Source organism: Suncus etruscus, chromosome 6, assembly GCF_024139225.1.
Source record: "Suncus etruscus isolate mSunEtr1 chromosome 6, mSunEtr1.pri.cur, whole genome shotgun sequence".
In the NCBI taxonomy this organism is placed as follows: domain Eukaryota; kingdom Metazoa; phylum Chordata; class Mammalia; order Eulipotyphla; family Soricidae; genus Suncus; species Suncus etruscus.
In genome coordinates this window covers 105,119,501-105,132,812 of record NC_064853.1, presented here as the reverse complement: position 1 = coordinate 105,132,812, position 13,312 = coordinate 105,119,501, and the positions used below count along the sequence as shown (strand labels likewise).

The window sequence follows — 13,312 nt, the reverse complement described above, 5'->3', positions numbered from 1 at the left end:
CTTCTAGGGTCATCAGAGCTGCCATCTTCATTTTCTATGCAAGGAGTTAGCCTTTGTTGTTTCCCATTGTCTTGCTTATAGTGTGATTTTTATCTATGCAATGGTGGAGTTCATTGACTAGAAAGTGCGGGCAGCTGTGAAGTAGTAGAGTGGCTGCTCTTTTCTGGCACCACACTTTGTGGGTGGGGCAGCCTATCTTGCTGGTGAGCCTTAATGGGATTAAGTTGGATGAGGTCTTCCTCTGCAGCCTCACGAAGGAAATTAGGAAGCCCCACCCTGAGGCTTTAGAAGCAGAAGTGATACTGTTTGTTTGTTTGTTTGTTTTTCCCAAAAACCTCATGGAGATGTTTGGTTGGTAGTTGCAGATTTCTAACTTCTATCCCAGAAAGTCCTGGAGGCCTGGTGACAGCATCTTGTCACTCAGCCAGTGTAGACACAAGTGTGGCACAGTGATGTCACTAGGGAAGGGTAGCTGACAGCCCCTGTTCTTGGAATTTGTATTTTAGTTAGGATAAAAGACAGCAAAATGGACATTTATAGGTGCACAGTGTTGGGAAGGAGACAAGGTAGGGAAAGGGAGCATCTGAAGTAACCAGGAAGTCTGTGGAGGCCCCCACCTCCCACAATGCTGAAAGAGTTAGATGAACAGAAGGGAGAAACTAGGCAGAGACTATAAATTGTCCTTCAATGTTTATCTCCCCTTTTCTCATAATCATGCTGCATTTAGTAGAGTATGGGTTTCCTAGGAAGTGATCCCATTCCCACTTCTTATAGTGACTGTGGCTGTATGTCTGCATCCTGGCCTTGCACATGGTGGAAGGGAGGGAGATTGGGGTCTACACTTCTGGGTAAGGTGTCATTTTGACTCTTTTCTCCTTCTGCTCACTCCACAGGAAACTTCTTAGATCAAGCAAAGGGCAGTAATATGCACAGCCATCATAGAAAGATCCTGGGCCACTGATAGCTCTTCAGGCCAGAGGTGTCAAGTCTGTCTAGGGACAAAAGCTGTCTGTCTTGATCACCACTGTCACTGTAGTCTCTCTTACAGCAACCAAAGTAACACCCTGCCCAATAGACCTTGGGAATAGTATTGTCTCTTTGCAGAGACAGTGCCTGTCTGGTTTCACATTTTGGTAATAAATTGAATATTGCAATATATAGAGGCACACATTTTTGTTTCTCAGTGCAGGTAAAAAGTATATTTAGGGACCGGGAATGTGGCCTACGTGGTCAGCAGGTACATTGTATGTTTGAGCCCTTAGCTTTGATTCTGGGCATTGCATTGGCCACCTGAGTATTACCAGGGTTGTCTTCTCTGCTGAAAGTTAATTTTATGGGCCCGGAGAGATAGCACAGCGGCGTTTGCCTTGCAAGCAGCTGATCCAGGACCAAAGGTGGTTGGTTCGAATCCCGGTGTCCCATATGGTCCCTCGTGCCTGCCAGGAGCTATTTCTGGGCAGACAGCCAGGAGTAACCCCTGAGCACTGCCGGGTGTGGCCCAAAAATCAAAGGAAAAAAAAAAAAGAAAGTTAATTTTATGTTGAACCTTTGTCCATGAGCTGTAAAAAGGCATTATACCATTAAAAACAATATATAAGGCTGTGAGAGAGCTCAAAGGGAATGGGTGTGTGCCTTTTATGTCACTCTGGGTATTTAGCACCATGTGGCCCTCCAGAACACCACTGGGTATAGTCTTATCAGGTCTTCAGAGGACCACTGGGGGAGAGTCCTATTCAAAAAAAACACCATGAACTAAACAAGAAACAAACCTAAGGTATAGACCTTAATTAACTATGACACAGAGACATCAAATGAACACAAGCTGGTGGGGAAAAAAAATGGCACCAGGAGACTTGCTAAACAGAGTTGCCATCAACCTTCCATTTGTAGGAAATGCAATGTCTGCAAAGCACATTAAAATAAGCTACGCTTGCATCTTACTTCCTTTGATCTCCTCAAGAACCCTCTAAGTAGGTGATTGTTATCAGCATTTTTATGTCACAGACACAGGGTGAGGGAGATCATTGTCTTATTCAAGGTCACGTGGTGTGGAGTTGAGGATTCAGCATTCAGGTCAACTTCCTTCGGGAGTGTAGAGCCTGGATGCTTTGTTGCTTCCAGCTCTCTGGGATGGGTATTGGTGATTCCTCCATCACCCTCCAATTTCATTCACCACTCTCCAGCACTGAAGGCAACTCAGACATTAACTCAAGGGCATGAATTCTGACCAGCTATGAGAGGGGGGTATGACTAATTGCCCCAGGATGTAGTTGGAGGCAGAGGTACATGACTGTTCACTTTCCTTAGGGGAGTTCCTAAAATTTATTCAAAAATAGAATCATGTTCTGCTCTCCCAGTTTAACTTGCCATCCTCTGGGCAAAAGATCTAGGAGTCCCTGAAGACACCAGCATTTGGGGAGCTCTGGGGATCTTCTATGCCTTCACTAGAACAAGTTGCTTCTTTTCTTTTTCTGACTGCTCAGGCTTCTTAAGTAGAAGTAACCCAGCTCCTCAGGCACTGCTCAGGACATTGTGTGGGAACAATTCTGTTATCCTTTCTGTGTCAGTTCTTAGCTGTGAGCTAAGTCTTGTTCACACAAATCTTCTGCCGCTGTTCTCCTGCAGAGATGTTCCTCAGGTTATGCATTACCTCAGGGGGATATCATCTGAATAATTCAGATTTAAAATATTGATTTGTATTTCTCACAGACAGGAGACAGTATAACACAGACTTTGGCTCCCTCAGACTGTCATGGGGCTCAGAGACCTGCAATTGGCAGTGAGAATGGCACCTTCCATGGCTAGAAGCACCCATGGGGGGGGGGTTGCAACAATGTGGACTTAAGGGGATATCCCTGAAAAACCCACAGTTTAATGTTGAATGTGGGGTGGTGTCAGAGGAGCAAATGTTCTAGCATAATCTCAAAACAGCAGAAACCCCAAGGTTCAAGGATGCCTTTCTTTCATTTCCCACACTCCCACTGCCATCCTGAGAGGCATAGGATCCACTTCTGAGAAATGGGGCTTGGTTGGCATGAAGCAGCTAAGGCTGGGAATCAGCTCACAGCACCGCTGTAGGGCAAGCTCTGAAGAGAGGAAGGATGGGTGTGGTTTGACTTCCAGCAGACTTAACTGTCTATATACATGTTATTAATTACTTAGAAAATTCATGTATGTATGTGAAGAAGATAGCTGAATGTGCAGCTGAGGAACATACAAAGCACATAGATCACATGCACAACACATGGCTAATTATGTCATAAGGAATGTGTTTTCGTGTAGCAAAGGAGAAGATGAGTGGAGGTTGAGGAGGGTCCCGTGGCTGGTACTGTCCCACCAGGGGCCTGGAGGCCTCACTAATGCAAAAATGTTCCTAAGGTTCTGTTTTGGTCATTCCAGAGTCAAAGAATGCAAAGAGGTACCTTCTGAGGGAGAGGGAGAGGAAGCTAGGTGAGAGAAGGAGGGGAGAGAAGACAGAAGTGGTTCCTTTTGTCCACTTTTGGGGTTAGCTTTTCCTAACCCCAGACAGTCCTAATTTTTGGAGGTGGGGGGAAGAGAAGAGGCAAAGTTGCCAAAAAGCTTTATATCATTGTGTTGTTACCAAGGAACATCTTAGGATCAGGCTCCTCTCAGCCGCACTATCTCTGATGTTTTTTTCTCATGATTAGTCATATTGCTTTTGTACAGAAGGCTGCTTTTTATGAGTAACAATTCCAAGGTTACCCTGAAAATTCCCTGAGTTGCCATGAAAGTCTCCATTGAAGTTTCTGAGATTCTCAAATGGACTCTCCCTTTCCCAGGGGATCCACATACTCTCCATTTCATCCCATGTCTCTGTCTCTGGGAATTCCTGAGTCTGTTTTGGCCAGGTTCCTTGTGCATTGGTATGCATGCCCCAAGGTCCCTCAATTCTTCATGACCAGGAAGAACTTATTCTCTTCACCCCTAACCTTGCTCCTTACCTTCTTCTGTCTCTTAGAGGATGGGATCTCTGCCTACCCAGTCACCCAAGTCTGAATGAAGCCCTCCAGACACTGAATCTTGGGAGCTACTGTTCAGACTGTTGATTGATGTCTGTTTTCCTCTCCTACTTTCCCCATATGCGCCCCCCATCTTCTCCCATCTGATCCCTCCCACAGCACTCATATGCTTTATATTCATTTTCTACACTACTGCAAGAGTCATCTTCTGAAGCCTGAAGAATGTCTGAGCTTAGAATTTACTCAGTGTCTCTCTCATGTCCTCAGAATTAGGTCTACATTCCCTAGCAGGCCCCTCCAGATCTGCTCCTGACTACATCTCTGCCTCTTCCTCCCACTTAGCAGACACACAACCCTCCTAAACTACTGTGTTCTCACGTCCCAAGGTGCTTTTTTGTGTTCTTTCCCTGCCAAAATTCTGTTCAGTCACATCTTCTCTCAGAAAGACTTCCCATGTGCACTGTCAGATCTGCTCCTCCAGGGGGACTTGCAAGGAGTGGATGAATGGATGAAGTGCTGTCTTGTCTGGAAGGGTACCAAGTACAGTTAACGTGTGTGTGTGTGTGTGTGTGTGTGTGTGTGTGTGTGTGTGTGTGTGTGTGAGAGAGAGAGAGAGAGAGAGAGAGAGAGAGAGAGAGAGAGAGACCTGGTGTGCTGAGGGTTAAAACTGGCTCTGCAGGCTCAGAGCAAAAGGCCTCTACCAACAGTCCTCTCCTCCCTTCCTTCTCTCTCTCTCCTTTCTTCCCTCCTTCTATCCTCCATTTCTTCTCTCCTTTCTCCATTCCTTCCTTCCTTCCTTCCTTCCTCCATTCATCCTTATTTTCTTCCTCCTTCCTTTCTCTCCTTCCCTTTCTTTCTTCCTTCCTGCTTCCCTTCCTTCCTCCTTTCCCTCCCTCCTTTCCTTCTGTCTTTCCTCCCTTCCTCCTTCCTTCTTTCCTACCCTCCTTCTTTTCCTCCCTCCCTTAAAAAGAGAGAAGAAAAATGATAAAAAAAATAATAATAATTGGCTCTGTACTCAGGAATCACTCCTGGTAGGCTCTGGGGACCATATGAGATGCCTGGGATTGACCCTAAGTCAATCACATGCATGGCAGTGATTGACTCTACCTGCTGTGCTATTGCTCCAGCCCTCAGCACAGTTAATTTTGCAAAGTAGTTTGAAATGTTGAGGTGCTAAGGGACCCAAGGATGACATAGGCACTTTCTCCCAAGATTCCTGTCACTTCAATTTCACCAGAATTTATGAACACTTAAGAAAAAAAATACAATTCCTATGCACTAAATTATGAGGTCAGCAGTGATGAAGAATAACGTAAATTTATAATGCTAACACATATTTCTGTGTTATTGATACATTGATACTTTCCATATTAATTGATAAAATAGCAAATTAGAAAATACTATATTCACTATTAAAATGTCAGTTCACATTAAAAAAGCAAATTAGATAAATGTTTGTGCATGGGTGGTGGAATTATTAGAACATAATAAAAAGTGTGACTTTCTTTGGAGGACTAGGCAAGTAGAGAAGGTTTGGTTTTTCTTTTATGTGTTTCTCCATTGCACTTGTTTCCTAATGCCTCATCTTTTAAACACCAATAGACTTCACTGGATCATTAAAGGTTAATTTTATACTTTTTATGGATACTTTTATTTAAGAAGCAATTCTATATTCTTTGTTCCTTTGAAGTCAGAGGAAAAGAGGCAGGGAACCAATCTGGCCTCCACCTAGAGTGAATTTGCAAGCTCCAAACTTAAGGAAGTTGAAGGTAATGAGAAGGGAGTACTTTTTGCTTAATATTCTGTAAAAAAAATGTTTGAACCAAGAACAGAGGTCAGATATCCTGGAATCCAGCCAGACCCCTTAGATGCCAACATGGGAGAAGAAGTGCAAGGAGAAGAGATTTGACATTTGCAAAGAAACAACTAAAGCACTGGCATTTTACTTTATTTTATATTGGGGGAGGGGTACACCTGGAGGTGCTCAGGGCTTACTCCTGGCTCTGTGCTCAGGGATCACCATTGGCTATGTTTTGAGATCATATGAGGGATCAGGGACCAAATTGAGGTCAGCTGTATGAAAGACAAGCCCTTTAACCCCGGTACTAGCTCTTCACCTATGCACTGGCATTTTATTTATTCACCAGACCTGACCCAAAGGTGGCACTAGAGAAGAAGCTTATTGCATTCCAGTTAAGGTGACGACTTGGATGGAAATCAGGGTGGGAAGTTGATTGGCTAGAAAAGGAAAGGGCAGCCCACCGACAAGCAGCCATTCATCCTGGGAGCGACATGACGTGTACCAGAGGTCAACCTTCTCTTCATACTGAAGCTTGGAGGAGGTTGCTGTCTCTTTTGAAGGTGGGTTGTGTGGCAGAGCTGATGACTTTTCAATGACTCAGTCTGTGATCTTTTAGGAGAGATCTCAGGTAAATCAGATGGGAAATCTCAGTTTGACTTCCCAGGACTCCCATAATGGTGGCAATTGCAGTTTGACTTAAAAGTCAGGGGTTGAGTGAATCTGGCTCCTGGGTTTGTGGATATGAGCATCATCAGGTCCTGATTACTCCCTATCCTGCAATTCTATTCCCCTCCCTCACTGACTATGGGTCTATGTGTTTTATATATGTCTTTGGGTTTGCCTGTTTTCATGCAAATGGTACAAACCTACAGTTTTTAATTTATTTAAATGTTCTGTTATTTCTTTACTTTTTTATTATCACTTCCTCACCTTTAACCATGCAGATTGCTCTATTACATTGGATAGCTGGCTTCAACCCCACCACTTTATTCTCATTGGTATATAGTCATTAAAGGTCTAAATCTCAATGCTGGAAACTCCAGTAGCCTCCAATTCCCATCTACTACAACTGCAGGAGACATTTATGTGCACATCTTATGGAACTATGTATGTACTTAGGGGTATGTACTTAGTGCAGGGATGGCTGGTTCAGAAAGTTTGCTGATGCTGACTTTTCAGAGGTCCATCTTCTCCCCAGAAATAAGAGTGGTTTGTCCCACATCTCCATCAGTGCTTGCCATTCTCTTTCCTTCTCTATTATGTTAACCTAATGATAGCTCACTGCAGTTTCCATTTGTATTTTTTATGTTACCAATTCTTTTGAGTCTCTATTCTTATCTGCCATGTCAATAACTCAGATTGCCACTCAAGGCAATTATTCCAGATGTCAGGAGTGCTGGCCTGCTGAAGGTTCAAGGTGAGACCCTTCTTAGTGCTCCCTGCAGCCAGAGAAAGCTTTCTTACCTGAAGTTGGAAGATCTACTTGAGGCAATACTAGTTCATTTGCCTGTACTCAGGACATCTTTGAAGAGACACCCCATGTTGCAAACATGAAATCAGACTTTGTAGCAACTGCATCATAGTTCAGATTCTTTTTCTACCACATCCTGCTTCCTTCATCGTACCATGGCCCAAGCAATGTCCAATCCATACATCCACTGGAATATCTTTCCCAGGAAAAGTATCCCTCCACACTTGTAGATCTGTCCAAGTTGGAGCCTTTTGGAAATCTATCTTCTATCTAATATCCATTTATAGTCCTTCCCCAATTTTTTCTATTGCACTCAGAAATGCTCAAGTCTTTCTGTATAATCTTCATAGCAGCCCATCATTGATTTAAAAGTTTAAGTATTGTGTGGTCAGAGAGATAATACAACAGATAGAACGCTTCCCTGGTTCACAGTTGATGACGACTGGTTCCTTATATGGTTCCCTGAGCCCTGTCAGAAGTGATCCTTGAGTACAGAGCCAGAAGTAAGCCATGAGCACCATGAAGTAAGTCCCACCCAATAATTGCAGGGATTGTATTCTATTTGGTCATTAATTAATTTTACCCGTGGAATAAGTTATTGATTTAAAATATTTCATTTTTATAAGTCAGAGGGAGAGAGATAGGCACAAAATAGTTTCACTCATCTATAGGTTTTAAGAAAAACAAAAGACATTATTGTAATAATGCCCAGAGACAATAGAGATGAGGGCTGGAAGGACTGGCTCTTAACATGAAGCTCACCACATAGAGTGGTGAGTTCAGTTAGAGAGATGACTATACTATCATGATAATGTGAATGAGTGAGAGAAGTAGAATGCCTGTTTTGAATATAGGCAAGGGGTGTGGAAGGAGGAAGAAGGAGGGCATTGGTGGTAGGACAGTTGCACTGGTGAACTGGGGTGTTCTTTTTATGACTGAAACCCAATGACAATCATGTATGTAATCATGGTGCTTACATAAAAAAAGTAAAAAGAAAAAATAATAAAAATAAAGAAAAGAAAAAAAGAAAAGTATTTTTTAAAAGAATATTTTATTTTGACACAATCATGTTTATACCATTTTGCCTTATGGTTTTGGCCTTTAAAATTTTTGTTTTAGGTCTGGAGTGGTGGCATAAGCAGTAAGGAGTCTGCTTGCATGTGCTAACCTAGCACAGACTGCAGTTCGATTCCCCAGCATCCCATATGGTCCCCCAAGCCAGGAGCGATTTCTGAACTTATAGCCAGGAGTAACCCCTGAGCATCACTGGGTGTGATCCAAAAACCAAAAAAAATAAAAATAAAATAAAAATAAAATAAAATAAAATTTTTGTGTTAGAAGTGCCTTCCTGAATCACAAAAAATTTTTTTCTTAGTGTAGAATTAGTATTTGTAAATAATTTTAACACTTGATTCTTTGAGTCAAAGTCTTCTGGGGTATGTAGTATTAAATAGGGAACCAGTTTGGTTTTTCCTCCAGAGAATAAGCCAGGCTCCCAAATGCCTTTTTCCACAATTGCCCCATTTTGGTTTTTGATTCTACCTTCATCTTGTATTAAGTGGTCTGTGTGGGCCTATATGTGGGTTTATACCCACATATATGTGGACCTCTACCAGAGTTCTCTATCCTAATCTAACGATGTATTTGGTTTTTGGTTTTTTGGTGTTTTTGTTTTGTTTTGTTTTTTTTGGGGGGGGAGGCTTTAACTGGCAGTGTTCAGAGGTTACTCCTGGCTCTGCATTCAGAAACTACTGGTGGTGTTCCGTGAACCATGGGATCCTGGGGATCAAAACCAGGTTAGCCACATGAAGGCAAAGAGGTCCTACCTGTTGTACTATCACTACAGCACCTCTATTTGTATTTTATTATTTTTATTATAATGGTTTTATAACATGCCAATATCAGAAAGGGTAAGATCCCTCTTTAAACTTTTTTTTATTTTTGGTTTTTGGTCACACCCGGCAGCACTCAGGATTACTCCTGGTTCTATGCTCAGAAATTGCTCCTGGAAGGCTCAGGGGACCATATGGGATGCCGGGATTAGAACCACTGTCCTTCTGCATGCGAGGTATATGCCTTACCTCCATGCTCTCTCTCGGCCCCTATACTTTTTTTTAAATTGGCTTAGCTTCAGTTTTTGTGATTGACTTGAATGTCTTTCCAGTCCTAAACCTCCACACTTTTCTAAGGAAGTTTAGTTCTAATGTTATAGTCTTGTTATGCTGGTTTTGCTTGGGTCAGAGCCACTAGCTCAGCTGACAGCAGAGGGTTGGCGTGGCAGCGTGCTTGACAGAGACTTGCGTCATCAGCAGTACACACACAAGCACAGTGGAGAAAGTTTGGGAAGAAGTCAAGCCAAAAGATGCTATCTGGCCTGCATTGGACAGTAGAAAGTCGTGATAAATCTCTGCAAAGTGGAATCCAATCTGATCCAATGAAAACAGTCAAAGGCACACAGAGCCTAATGAGCCTGGGAACCTAATCAGAGCCAGTAATGAATGATATTAACAGTATAGTCCTGCCAAGAAGAAAATCCTACCCAGAGCCTTGCTTGCTTGGCCCAGGCTCCTGGGAACTGCAAAGGCCTCTCTGTCAAAGTCAGCTGCTTGCCATCTTTCTATGCTACTTCTGCAGCTCTTTAAACCCACTGTCCCCCAAGCCTCAGTTGTAAGGCATTTTTGTGTGTGCTGTGATAATTACGAGATTGTGGGTAGTCATCTACAGTGTGAAGATGAAGGTGCTCCAGCTCTGGAGGTGCTTACAAGTTCAGACAAGTCAGGGCTTCTGCTAAAGAGAGAAGCTGGTGAGGGGGGAATGAGGTGACTCATTGCCGAAACTTGAAATCCAAGTTCAAGGAGAAGACCAATGCTTTCCAAATGCAGTCTCTGCCCTTTGATGGTGCTAAGGCTCCACAGGGCACCAGTTATGCTGTCAACTTCCGTTTGCTCCTCATCACGAGCTATAAGACTAAGAGAATTCATTCTGTCTGTGAACAGCTGTCGTGCTAGCATGGACCCAGGTTTTCTGACCTCTGGGTGTCTGTGTTCCTTTTACTCTCTCTCTTCTCATCCTCAACTACTTGATGTACATGCCCATTATGTATTCAGAGCTTTAAGGTCGAAGTTTCCAGCCTATGGTAATAGACATTTTTTTCTGAATCGGTACAGTTGTTCTTTCTACCCTGGTGACTGTGAAAAGCTGGGGCGTATCTGCCATGTTTGCTTTAGCTGTGTGTAGAAGTTGGATTACATGGGTGGGACCAATAGCTGGGACTCTTCTAGCCCAACCTGCGTGAGCATCCTTGTCTGTACTCAGGTGGGATCCCACACTATGGCCAGGGATCAACAGAGAAAAGTCTTCGTTCTTTCTGAGGAAACTTTGTTCTTTCTGAGAAAAGTTTATATTCTAATGTGTCCCGCAAGGGGTATCCACCCTAATCTGATCTCCAACAAGACAGGTGAATCTTAACCACCTTATTGTTATTCCTCTCTGCACTAAGGGAATGTGTTCATACAGGAGCTTTGCAGGGAAGAACATCTAAAGTCTTTGTTTTGCCCTACATATATGTCAGGAGCTCAGGAAGTCTGTTTATTGTCTTCCTGCTTTCTTTAGGTCTTCTTTAAATATGACTTATATAGGAGGCTTCTGTTCTTTAGAAATCAGCCATTTTATCTTATGTAAAGACCACTTGACTGAAACTTTTGGGAACTTCAATCTGGGGGAATTTGATGGGTTTTATTCAGTCTTTTAGTTTGCCTGGAATACTAGGAGATTGGAAAGAGACTGGGAATGGTGCAAGCATACGTGTGTGTGTGTGTGTGTGTGTGTGTGTGTGTGTGTGTGTGTGTGTGTGTGTGTAGGGATGAAACACAGGGCTTTATATACATGCTCTACCTGAGTCACTTCTCTTGAGAAAACTTCATTTTCTGGCATCAATAAGAAAAGGAAACAAGACATGCTGTTTTAAGGTTCTCAGCATTGTATTCGTCTTGGGTATGTGAGGCACTGGATTTAACTCCTGCACTGTGTGGTCTCCTCAAGTGCCACCAAGAACAAACCCCTCTGCCCTACCCCCACCAAAAAGAGGAGTAATTCTCACATACACCACTGTGTATGGCACCAAAGCAAACAAATGAACAGAAGCTGCCTCTTCAACATGTTTTCAAGGAAGAATTCATTCAGAAGCCTTGGGATCCAGGGCATAGGTAGGTAAAATACTTATCAAAAAAACTCTGTCCATGGTAGGGATCAAATTATTGACTACCCCAAAGGAAGAGTCGCTCAGTGATCACCATCGCTAACTTCTTCCATTAACTCTGGGCTTTCCATAAGGAAAAGATTAGGGTGGGACCCATAGCCCTGCTCCTGAAGGACAGTTTCCTCTGAACACTGGGCAGCAGAGATGCATCTTATAAAAAGAGAAACTGCATCCCACAAACTGGATTTCCTATATTTAGTATCTTCCAGAGATGTTAAAAATAACTTTTCACAGGTTGCAGGCTTCAGAGCAGGCCATGTGGCTGGCAGACTTCTGGCTGTAGGCTCTAAACGTGGCCTAGCAGTCCCTGAAGAGATCTCTGAAAATGAAGCACAACAGCACCCTAGGAGATGTTGCCTGTGGTGAGGGGATCAGGACTCAAGTAGCTGGATATGGGGGTTCTCACTCTGGTCCAACATTTCTGCTTCTGAGGCAGAAGTTTCTCCTGGAAGCTTCTAGGGAGCTCAGTTATTGCCAATTTGACTGGCTCCAATACAAGCCAAACAAGGCAAAATCTTCTGGGATTTTTAGGATCTCCTTGGGATCTGTTAGCTATGCTTATTTTGTGAGCCATGGGGTGAGGAGAAGCTGGGAGAAGAGGAACTTAGGATTCAGGGCTTTGATGTTTCCTGGTGAAAGCAAAGGAGAGAGACCTCAGGACTACATGAATAGAAGGTTTGCAGGTAGTAAATTGCCCATGAAGGAGACAAACTTGAATGAAAAAAAAAAAACACAAAACTAGAAAAGGTCTCAAGCAACACTATACATAAACTGGTATCTCCCCTGACTCTGAACTTTCACCCCAGGTCTACCCACAAGGGACTATTGGCCATTAAAAGTGAAGCTCCATTCTTTTGTCCCATCTGAAACATTTGTCCTAGCTCTGCAGCATTCTCTACCCTGACATCGTCTCTCTGATGTTCCTCTTGATTCATTTCCTGGACTTCTGGCTACTCAGTTTTCCCTATCTGACTTGGAAAAATGTCACCAAAGTGCTGAGTTGGGTATGAAGGTACCTTTTATAATAAGGAAAATATACATTATTACTTATAAATTAGAAATGATATAAATATTCAGCCTGGAGCATATGAGAAGGAATTTATATAATGGACATGTCATTATCATTAAAATGAACAACCAGGGCCCAGATCAATAATACAGCTGGCAGGACACGTGTCTTGCACACAGTTGACCCAGGTTTGATCCCTGACATTCCATATGGTCCCTCATGCTCTGCCAGGAGTGATTCCTAAGTATAGAGCCAGAAGTAAGCCCGAAGCATTTCTGGATATGACCCCAAAACAAAATAAATTTGAAAAATAAAATGAACAAACATGAGGTCTCTGTTGACACACACACACACACACACACACACACACACACACACACACACACACACACAAAAAACCTGTTTATGAAATATTAGAGACCAAAGGACATGGAGAATGAGTCCTCACTTTTTTTTTGTCCCCCAATTCACAATACAGACCAGGCAAAGGGCCTGTGTTGAGGTGTATACGGGGTGCATTTACTGTACCTCCTCTTTCTATACAGTCAATGTAAAGAACACAGTCTGTGGTAAGAATTGGGAGGCCGCTTTTCTCTGCTGAGCCTGCCTACATCCAAGGACTAGAGCCTCTTCAGGATCCATCCCGGTAAGATGTCCCCACCCAACGCAGTGGGGCCAATTCCTGCCGTGATTGGGTACCCAGAGACTTTTAAACCACAGCGGCCTTGCTCTCTCCCTTTTCTCTGCTGAGCCTGCCTACATCCAAGGACTATAGCCTCTTCAGGACCCACAC

The 13,312-nt window shown here is 43.2% G+C and overlaps 1 protein-coding gene and 1 non-coding gene across 2 annotated transcripts in view; one reads left to right on the top strand and one right to left on the bottom strand.

The window, feature by feature from the left end:
* The window catches only part of DLG1 (discs large MAGUK scaffold protein 1), a 653,463-nt gene that overhangs the window by 316,446 nt on the left and 323,705 nt on the right, over positions 1-13,312 (top strand). The window lies entirely within an intron of this gene.
* LOC126012556 (small nucleolar RNA SNORA51) lies at positions 12,973-13,105 on the bottom strand. The gene has a single exon (XR_007497012.1). It is a non-coding gene; the product is annotated as a small nucleolar RNA SNORA51 (small nucleolar RNA).